The 7,636-nt window shown below is 42.1% G+C and overlaps 1 non-coding gene across 1 annotated transcript; it reads right to left on the bottom strand.

The window, feature by feature from the left end:
* Positions 1-325: 325 nt before the first annotated feature.
* LOC112761465 (small nucleolar RNA R71) lies at positions 326-433 on the bottom strand. The gene has a single exon (XR_003181860.1). It is a non-coding gene; the product is annotated as a small nucleolar RNA R71 (small nucleolar RNA).
* Positions 434-7,636: the final 7,203 nt, after the last annotated feature.

The raw sequence follows: 7,636 nt of genomic DNA, 5'->3' as shown, positions 1-7,636 counted from the left end.
TGGAAGAAGCATCTCCATTCCTGCCATTGGAGCAAACAACTTTGAGCTGAAACCTCAATTAGTTTCTCTAATGCAGCAGAACTGCAAGTTTCATGGACTTCCATCTGAAGATCCTTTTCAGTTTTTAACTGAATTCTTGCAGATATGTGATACTGTTAAGACTAATGGAGTAGATCCTGAAGTCTATAGGCTCATGCTTTTCCCTTTTGCTGTAAGAGACAGAGCTAGATTATGGTTGGATTCTCAACCCAAAGATAGCCTGAACTCTTGGGATAAGCTGGTCACGGCTTTCTTAGCCAAGTACTTTCCTCCTCAAAAGCTGAGCAAGCTTAGAGCTGATGTTCAAACCTTCAGACAGAAAGAAGGTGAATCCCTCTATGAAGCTTGGGAAAGATACAAACAGATGACCAAAAAGTGTCCTTCTGACATGCTTTCAGAATGGACCATCCTGGATATATTCTATGATGGTTTATCTGAGCTATCAAAGATGTCACTGGACACTTCTGCAGGTGGATCCATTCTCCTAAAGAAAACGCCTACAGAAGCTCAAGAACTCATTGACATGGTTGCTAATAACCAGTTCATGTACACTTCTGAAAGGAATCCTGTGAATAATGGGACGCCTATGAAGAAGGGAGTTCTTGAAGTGGATACTCTGAATGCCATATTGGCTCAGAATAAAATATTGACTCAGCAAGTCAATATGATCTCTCAGAGTCTGCATGGAATGCAAGCTGCATCCAACAGTACTCAAGAGGCATCTTCTGAAGAAGAAGCTTATGATCCTGAAAACCCTGCAATAGCAGAGGTAAATTATTTAGGTGAACCTTATGGAAACACCTATAACTCATCATGGAAAAATCATCCAAATTTCTCATGGAAGGATCAAAAGCCTCAACAAGGCTTTAATAATGGTGGAAGAAATAGGTTTAACAATAATAAACCTTTTCCATCATCCACTCAGCAACAGACAGAGAACTCTGAACAAAATGCTTCCAATTTAGCAAATCTAGTCTCTGATCTGTCCAAGGCCACTGTGAGTTTTATGAATGAAACAAGATCTTCCATTAGAAATTTGGAAGCACAAGTGGGCCAGCTGAGTAAAAGGATCACTGAAATCCCTCCCAGTACTCTCCCAAGCAATACAGAAGAGAACCCAAAAGGAGAGTGCAAGGCCATTGACATAAGCACCATGGCCGAACCTACAAGGGGAGTGGAGGACGTGAATCCCAAGGAGGAAGACCTCTTGGGATGTCCATTGACCAATAAGGAGCTTCCCTCTGAGGAACCAAAGGAATCTGAGACTCATCTAGAGACCATAGAGATTCTATTGAACCTCCTTATGCCCTTCATGAGCTCTGATGAGTATTCCTCTTCTAAAGAGAATGAGGATGTCACTGAAGAGCAAACTGCCAAGTTTCTTGGTGCAATCATGAAGCTGAATGCCAAATTATTTGGCATTGATACTTGGGAAGTTGAACCTCCCTTGTTCATTAATGAACTAAGTGATCTGGATCAACTGACATTGCCTCAGAAGAGACAGGATCCTGGAAAGTTTATAATACCCTGTACCATAGGCACCATGATCTTTAAGGCTCTGTGTGACCTTGGTTCAGGAATAAACCTCATGCCCCTCTCTGTAATAGAGAAACTGGGAATCTATGGGGTGCAAGCTGCTAAAATCTCATTAGAGATGGCAGACAATTCAAGAAAACAGGCATATGGACAAGTAGAGGACGTGTCAGTAAAGGTTGAAGGCCATTACGTCCCTGCTGATTTCATAGTCCTGGATACTGGAAAGGAAGAGGATGAATCCATCATCTTAGGAAGACCTTTCCTGGCCACAGCAAGAGCTGTGATTGATGTTGACAGAGGTGAACTAGTCCTTCAATGGAATAAGGACTCCCTTGTGTTTAAAACTCAAGGATCTCCCTCTGCAACCATGGAGAGGAAGCATGAAAAGCTTCTCTCAAAGTAGAGTCAACCAAAGCCCCCACAGTCAAACTCTAAGTTTGGTGTTGGGAGGCCACAACCAAACTCTAAGTTTGGTGTTGAAATCCCATATCCAAACTCTAAGTTTTGTGTTGGAGAGTTTCAACAATGCTCTGAACATCTGTGAGGCTCCATGAGAGCCCACTGTCAAGCTATTGACATTAAAGAAGCGCTTGTTGGGAGGCAACCCAATGCTTATTTATCTAACTATATTTTTCTTAGTTATATGTCTTTGTAGGTTCATGATCATGTGGAGTCACAAAATAAATATAAAAATTGAAAACGGAATAAAAAAAAACAGCAGAAGAAAAATCACACCCTGGAGGAGCATCTGTCTGGCGTTCAGCGCCAGAACAGAGCATGGTTTTGGCGCTGAACGCCCAAAATGGGCAGCTTCTGGGCGCTGAACGCCAGAACAGGCATGGTTCTGGCGTTCAACGCCAGAAATGGCACACAAATAGGCGTTGAACGCCCAAAATGGCCACCAACCTGGCGCTGAACGCCCAGAGTTATGTGCAAAGGCATTTTTACATGCCTAATGGGTGCAGGGATGTAAATCCTTGAACACCTCAGGATCTGTGGACCCCACAGGATCCACTCAGGATCTGTGGACCCCACAGGATCCACTCAGGACCTGTGGACCCCACAGGATCCCCACCTACCTCCACTCACTTCTTCTCACCACTCTCTTTCACACAACCCCATAAACACTCTTCCCCAAAAACCCTTCACCAATCACCTCAAACTCTCTTCCCCATCACCTCTTCACCACTCACATCCATCCACTCTTCCCCATAAACCTACCTCATAAACTCTACCTACCTTCAAAATTCAAAACCAATTTCCCACCCAAACCCACCCATATGGCCGAAACCTTTCCCCCCTCCCTTCCCTATATAAAGCCCTCCATTCTTCATCAAACTCACACAACACACCCCTCTACACTCCTCTTGGCCGAAACCACATCTCCCTCTCCCTCTCCATATTTCTTCTTCTTCTTCTTCTATTCTTTTGTTTATTGCTCGAGGGCGAGCAAAATTCTAAGTTTGGTGTGGTAAAATCATAAGCTTTTTGTTTTTCCATTACCATTGATGTTACCTAAGACCGGAGAATCCTCTAGAAAGGGGAAAGGGAAGACAAAAGCTTCCACCTCCGAGTCATGGGAGATGGAAAGGTTCATCTCCAAAGCCCATCAAGACCACTTCTACGATGTTGTGGCCAAGAAGAAGGTGATCCCTGAGGTCCCTTTTAAACTCAAAAGAAATGAGTATCCGGAGATCCGACATGAAATTCAAAGAAGAGGTTGGGAAGTTCTAACAAATCCCATCCAACAAGTCGGCATCCTAATGGTTCAAGAGTTCTATGCTAATGCATGGATCACCAAGAACCATGATCAAAGTAGGAACCCAGATCCAAAGAACGATGTTACAATGGTTCGGGGGAAATACTTGGATTTTAGTCCGGAAAATGTAAGGTTGGCGTTCAACTTGCCAAACATGAAAGAGAACGCACGCCCCTACACAAGGAGAGTCAACTTTGATCAAAGGTTGGACCAAGTCCTTATGGACATATGTGTAGAAGGAGCTCAATGGAAGATTGACTCCAAAGACAAGCCGGTTCAACTAAGAAGATTGGACCTCAAGCCTGTGGCTAGAGGATGGTTGGAGTTTATTCAATGCTCAATCATTCCCACTAGCAACCGGTCTGAAGTTACTATAGACCGGGCCATCATGATCCATAGCATCATGATTGAAGAAGAGGTGGAAGTTCATGAGATTATACCTCAAGAACTCTACAAGGTGGCTGACAAGTCCTCCACTATGGCAAGGTTAGCCTTTCCTCACCTCATTTGCCACCTATGCAATTCAGCTGGGATTGACATAGAGGGAGATATCCTCATTAAAGAGGACAAGCCCATCACTAAGAAAAAGATGGAGCAAGCAAGAGAGCCCAGTCATGGAGCTCAAGAGGCGCAAGAAGCTCATTACCATGAGATTCCGGAGATGCCTCAAATGCACTTTCCTCCACAAAACTATTTGGAGCAAATCAACACCTCCCTAGGAGAATTGAGTTCCAATATGGGACAACTAAGGGTGGAACATCAAGAGCACTCCATCATGCTTCATGAAATAAGAGAAGATCAAAAAGCAATGAGGGAGGAGCAACAAAGACAAGGAAGAGACATAGAAGAGCTCAAGGACATCATTGGTTCCTCAAGAAGGAAACGCCACCATCACTAAGGTGGATTCATTCCTTGTTCTTATTTCTTCTGTTTTTCGTTTTCTATGTTATGTGCTTATCTATGTCTGTGTCTTCATTACATGATCATTAGTAGTTAGTAACTTTGTCTTAAAGTTATGAATGTCCTATGAATCCATCACCTCTCTTAAATGAAAAATGTTTTAATTCAAAAGAACAAGAAGTACATGAGTTTCGAATTTATCCTTGAACTTAGTTTAATTATATTGATGTGGTTCATGAATGTTAAATATGTTGGCTCTCGAAAGAATGATGACTAGGAGACATGTTATTTGATAATCTGAAAAATCATAAAAATGATTCTTGAAGCAAGAAAAAGCAGCAAAGAACAAAGCTTGCAGAAAAAAAAAAACAGGCGAAAAAAAAAAAGAAAAAGCAAGCAGAAAAAGCCAAAAGCTCTTAAAACCAAGAGGCAAGAGCAAAAAAGCCAATAACCCTTAAAACCAAAAGGCAAGGGCAATTAAAAGGATCCCAAGGCTTTGAGCATCAGTGGATAGGAGGGCCTAAAGGAATAAAATCCTGGTCTAAGCGGCTAAACCAAGCTGTCCCTAACCATGTGCTTGTGGCGTGTAGGTGTCAAGTGAAAACTTGAGACTGAGCGGTTAAAGTCAAGGTCCAAAGCAAAAAAAAAAAAAGAGAGTGTGCTTAAGAACCCTGGACACCTCTAATTGGGGACTTTAGCAAAGCTGAGTCACAATCTGAAAAGGTTCACCCAATTATGTGTCTGTGGCATTTATGTATCCGGTGGTAATACTAAAAAACAAAGTGCTTAGGGCCACAGCCAAGACTCATAAAGAAGCTGTGTCCAAGAATCATCGTACTGAACTAGGAGAGTCAATAACACTATTCGAAATCTGAAGTTCCTATAGATGCCAATCATTCTGAACCTCAATGGATAAAGTGAGATGCCAAAACTATTCAAGAGGCAAAAAGCTATAAGTCCCGCTCATATGATTGAAGCTCTGTTTCATTGATAGTTTGGAATTTATAGTATATTCTCTTCTTTTTATCCTATTTGATTTTCAGTTGCTTGGGGACAAGCAACAATTTAAGTTTGGTGTTGTGATGAGCGGATAATTTATACGCTTTTTGGCATTGTTTTTAGTATGTTTTTAGTAGGATCTAGTTACTTTTAGGGATGTTTTCATTAGTTTTTATGTTAAATTCACATTTATGGACTTTGCTATGAGTTTGTGTGTTTTTCTGTGATTTCAAGTATTTTCTGGCTGAAATTGAGGGACTTGAGCAAAAATCAGATTCAGAGGTTGAAGAAGGACTGCTGATGCTGTTGGATTCTGACCTCCCTGCACTCAAAGTGGATTTTCTGGAGCTACAGAACTCGAAATGGCTCGCTTCCAATTGCGTTGGAAAGTAGACATCCAGGGCTTTCCAGCAATGTATAATAGTCCATACTTTGGCCAAGAATAAACGACGTAAACTGGCGTCCAACGCCAGCTTTCTACCCAAATCTGGCGTCCAGCGCCAGAAAAGGAGCCAAAACCAGAGCTAAACGCCCAAACTGGCACAAAAGCTGGCGTTCAACTCCAAGAAGGACCTCTACACGTGCAACACTCAGGCTCAGCCCAAACACACACCAAGTGGGCCCCAGAAGTGGATTTATGCATCAATTACTTACTCATGTAAACCTTAGTAGCTAGTTTATTATAAATAGGACCTTTTACTAGTCTTTTTGACAATCTTGGAACGCATTGTTCTTAGACCATGGGGGCTGGCCATCTCGGCCATGCCTGGACCTTCCCTTATGTATTTTCATACGGTAGAGTTTCTACACTCCATAGATTAAGGTGTGGAGCTCTGCTGTTCCTCAAAGATTAATGCAAAGTACTACTGTTTTCTATTCAATTCATCTTATTTCGCTTCTAAGATATCCATTCGCACCCAAGAACGTGATGAAGGTGATGATTATGTGTGACGCTCATCACCATTCTCCCCTATGAACACGTGCCTGACAAACACTTCCGTTCTACATGAAATAAGCTAGAATGAATATCTCTTAGATCTCCTAACCAGAATCTTCGTGGCGTAAGCTAGAATGATGGCGGCATTCAAGAGAATCCGGAAAGTCTAAACCTTGTCTGTGGTATTCCGAGTAGGATTCAATGAATGAATGACTGTGACGAGCTTCAAACTCGCGATTGTTGGGCGTTAGTGACAGACGCAAAAGGAGGGTGAATCCTATTCCAGCATGATCGAGAACCGACAGATGAATAGCCGTGCTGTGACAGAGCATGTGAGCATATTATTCACTGAGAGGAGGGGATGTAGCTACTGACAACGGTGATGCCCTTGCATAAAGCCAGCCATGGAAAGGAGTAAGGCTGATTGGATGAAGATAGCAGGAAAGCAGAAGTTCAGAGGAACGAAAAGCATCTCCATTCGCTTATCTGAAATTCCTACCAATGATTTACATAAGTACCTCTATCCCTATTCTATTATTTATTATTCGAAAACTCCATTATCACTTTATATCCGCCTGACTGAGATTTACAAGGTGACCATAGCTTGCTTCATACCAACAATCTCCGTGGGATTCGACCCTTACTCACGTAAGGTATTACTTGGACGACCCAGTGCACTTGCTGGTTAGTTGTATCGAAGTTGTGAACCATGGTATTGGCACCATGTTCTTGGCGCCAGTGCCAGGGAAAAGAAGAGCCATGAATTTTCCATAATCAAAGTGTAATCACGATTACGCATACCAAGTTGCTCACATTGCCAGGGATTGTTCGAGCCTGGACATCACAATTTCGTGCACCAGCGTCGCTTGACAAAATCCTGGTCACGCGTACGTGTCATCCACACAGACGCGTCGCTCGTCTCCTGCACCATTTATGCGTACGCATCACCCACGCGTACGCGTCGCTGCCAGCTTCTGAAAACTCCACTTTCTTGTGTTCCTTCCACTTTTGCATGCTTCCTTTCCATCCTCGAAGCCATTCCTGCCCTGGAAAACCTGAAAACACTGAACACATATATCACGGCATCAAATGGTAATAAGAGAGGATTAAAAATCAGTAATTTAAGGCCAAAGAAGCATGTTTTCAATCAAAGCACAGAATTTGGAAGGAAAATGCAAAACATGCAATTTATATGCATAAGTGTGAGAATAATGGATAAAATTCATTCAATTCATCCTAAAATGTACCACGAAATAGTGGTGCATCAAATCTCCCCACACTTATATTAGCATGTCCTCATGCTAAGCTTAAGAGAAGCTATAAAAGAGTGAAGAGGAATGGTATAACTTATGAAATGCAACATATCTATATGATTGCAACTAAATGCAAAATGCTTTTACCTTCTTGGTTAAACATAAACAGATTCTCCAAGACAAACATAAACTGGATTTCACTAATTCAAATCA

Source organism: Arachis hypogaea, chromosome 16, assembly GCF_003086295.3.
Source record: "Arachis hypogaea cultivar Tifrunner chromosome 16, arahy.Tifrunner.gnm2.J5K5, whole genome shotgun sequence".
Classification (NCBI taxonomy): domain Eukaryota; kingdom Viridiplantae; phylum Streptophyta; class Magnoliopsida; order Fabales; family Fabaceae; genus Arachis; species Arachis hypogaea.
The sequence above is the reverse complement of the archived record's forward strand: the minus strand, read 5'-3'. Positions and strand labels throughout refer to the sequence as shown.